We start from the raw sequence: 3,239 nt of genomic DNA, 5'->3' as shown, positions 1-3,239 counted from the left end.
GCCCAGGCTGGCCTCGAACTCGCAGAGATCCGCCTGGCTCTGCTTCCCGAGTGCTGGGATTAAAGGCGTGCGCCACCACCGCCCGGCGAGAATTCTTATAATTGCACTAGGGTCCCTTTCCAGACTCAGATTTCTTCTCCCAAGGCTGAGGCACTACTGGTCCACTTGCTGATCTATCTGTATACTGGCTTTCTCTGGACACTTGCTATAAGTGCGAAGACACAAACGTGGTCCTTCCCCTCACTTAGCAGTCTTTGGAAGGTTTATCCACGGTGTGTGTAGTAGCACTTCATTTTGTCAGGGTTGAGTCAGTCCCTGCTTTGCCATTATGTGACATCTGTTTATCCAGGCATCAGTTGATGACCACGAGCTGCGTCCTCCACCTCCAGGCTCTTGTGAACAATGCTGCTGTGCATGTTTGGTAATGTTTATATGAGGACCTGTGTTTTCATTTCTTCAGGGTGTGTGTCTAGTTTTCTGTCCACCTGTTCAGCAGGAAGAGACTTTTACACACTCAGGCCAAGATCCCTCTGAACATTCAGAGAACAAATCTTGAGCTCAGACATGGTAGGTGAAGCTGAAACTATACTCCACCTTGAAGGCCCACTTCATTCTTGTGAACACTCTTATCCTTTAGAAGGCTGAAGATTCAATGTGGGCAGTAAGGGAATTAAATATGCTGGTACAACTTCCTCCCTGAAGCTCCCCACAGCCTCCCAAGAAGGGCCAAACTCTACTCTAGCAGTATTCATTTATTTATTTGGTTATTTGTTTGAAACATGGTCTCTTGCAACCCATGCTGGCCACGAATCACTATGGAGCTTTGAACTTCTAAAATTATTATTATTATTAAAGTGTGTGTGTGTGTGTGTGTGTGTGTGTGTGTATGTGTGTGTGTGTGTATGGCACGAGCGTGGAGGTCAGAGGTCAACTTTTTGGAACGTGTTCTCTCCTTCCACTGTAGGTTCCAGGGGTCAAACTGAGGTCATCAGGCTGTGTTGGAAGCACTTTTACTGGCTGAGCCATCTAACTGGTGCTGTGTGGCCTTGAATTTCTGACCTTTCTGCTTCCACCTCTGGAGTGTGTGTGCCACTATGCCAGGTTTATTTGGGGCTAGGGATGGAAGCCAGGACTTCACAGAAATTAATTAGTCAAGCACTCTACCAACTGAACTATATTCACAGCCCTGTATACTGGTCATTTGAGACGGTGTTTCATGCAGCCCAGGCTGGCTTTGAATGTACGATATAGTTCAGACTGACCTTAAATTCTTGACTCTCTCTAGCCTGTCAACTTTCCAAGGGCTGGCACTACAGGCTTATATCATATTTGACTATTTGTTATTGTTTTGCTTCAAAAGTAACTTCTCCACTAACACCCTGTGATAATGCACACACAGCCCTGGGCACCTCTGAAGTACTACTACAGAGGAAGGATTGGCTATGGTCTGTGTGGCCTCCCGTTTGTGCCCAGGTGAAGGATGGCATATCAAAACACTGGCTTGCAGTCTGGCACCCTCTGCTCTCAGGACAGACTCAGGTGAGCAGGCAGCAGTAACATGGGAATATCTTAATGTTCTGACAGCGATGGAACCTTTTCCCGCTCCAGCAAGGGCACCCAAGCCAGAGGCTTTTGGGTTCTTGTCTCTCAACTTTAAAAAAATGAAATTCATGGACCACAGAAGGTGAGTTTTAGAGGAGGGTACAAGCAGGGAGCCGAGGGAGAAAAAGGCGGCCAGCTCCTGGGCAGCGGAGGGTCTGTGGCGGGGAGTGGGATTGCATTGAGCTTCACTGCCTGGAAGCTAATGGGAGGGGATGAGCTGGTCAGTCCAGTTCTCATTCCAGGTGTCGAGGTCACGGCAGTTTGGGTCATGACCATCCTCAGTGTGGATGGCTTCTTCAGGAAGGGGCACTGCTTTGGGGGGGAAAAGATGGAGAGGCCCTTCTTGGCATCTCCAGCCTCTGGCCATGTTAAAACCAGAGACATTTTTGGCTTAGACACTTCAAGAATCTCTCGCCTCTGGCAAGTACAAGGCTGTGGACATGCCCAAGGACATTTTGGCTTTTAGTCAAGCAAGACTTTTTTGTTCAGGCTCTTTACCAAAACTAAACTGCCTAGCTAGTTTTCGCCTGTTATCAGCAGCTGGGACAGCTGGCCTTGGACTTGCCTCTCCCACAAGTTTCCTGAGTTCCTGGGCATTCCACTCAACTGGGGTTCAGTAACCATACTTCCACTCCCCTCCTTCACTTGGAGCCTACCAGCAGAGCCCTGGAATCTACTGGAGCCATAGCTTTTTTATAGTCACAGCCCGGCTATGAAATACCTTGATGTCATGGGGCCATTCCTAAATTACAAGGTGCACCTAAGGATTGGAGAGATCTGAAGGTGCTTGAAGGAGACCCTGGGGTGGGGGTGGGGCGATGCTATGACCTGTCAGACCGATTTCTTTATGGGCCAATTTCTTTATGGGCAAGCTTACTACACAGGGAAATGGAGGAGGTTCCTACATGGGACTGATGGCCTGGCAGGTGTTTGGAATTTCATAACACACCTTGGACAAGAATTCAAGGGTTTTCAGCCGGGCGGTGGTGGTGCACGCTTTTAATCTCAGCACTCAGGAGGCAGAGGCAGGCGGATCTTTGTGAGTTCAAGGCCAGCCTGGTTTCCAGAGCGAAAGCCAGGAAAGGTGCAAAGCTACACAGAGAAACCCTGTCTCGAAAAACCAAAACCAAAACTAAACTAACAAACAAAAACAACAAACAAACAAACAAAAAAGAATTCAAGGGGTTTTTGTTGTTGTTGTTGTTTACTTGGGATTGAACCCAGGGCCTTGGTTTTGGTAGAATAGAGCTCTACCACTGGGCTACAGCCCCAGCTCAGTTCTAGTTTTAATTACCTTCCTTGGTCTGAGTATTCCTAAGCCTAAGCACTAAGCCAGGATGATGCTCGGAGCTTCAGAATATGAGGCCAGGAGGCTCCACTGGGACGCCAGCCATTTCCAGGTCCCCGATCCCGCAAGGCCTTTCCGACGAATACGGTAGGCGATGTCACTTCTTCCCGGTGCCGGGCTCCAGCGGGGGTCCCTGGAGAGCATCTCTGGTCCAGTGGAGAGATCAGACAGACCATCGGCTTCTTCCGGGATTACTCCAGTTTGCGCGATCCGGACCTAAGATAAGCAGCTTGGGGAGTCCCGGGACGAAGGGGCGGAGCCAGCGACGGCGCGGGGGCGGGGGCGCGGC

This window comes from Peromyscus eremicus, chromosome 9 (assembly GCF_949786415.1).
Source record: "Peromyscus eremicus chromosome 9, PerEre_H2_v1, whole genome shotgun sequence".
Lineage (NCBI taxonomy): Eukaryota > Metazoa > Chordata > Mammalia > Rodentia > Cricetidae > Peromyscus > Peromyscus eremicus.
This window is presented reverse-complemented; position numbering follows the sequence as displayed.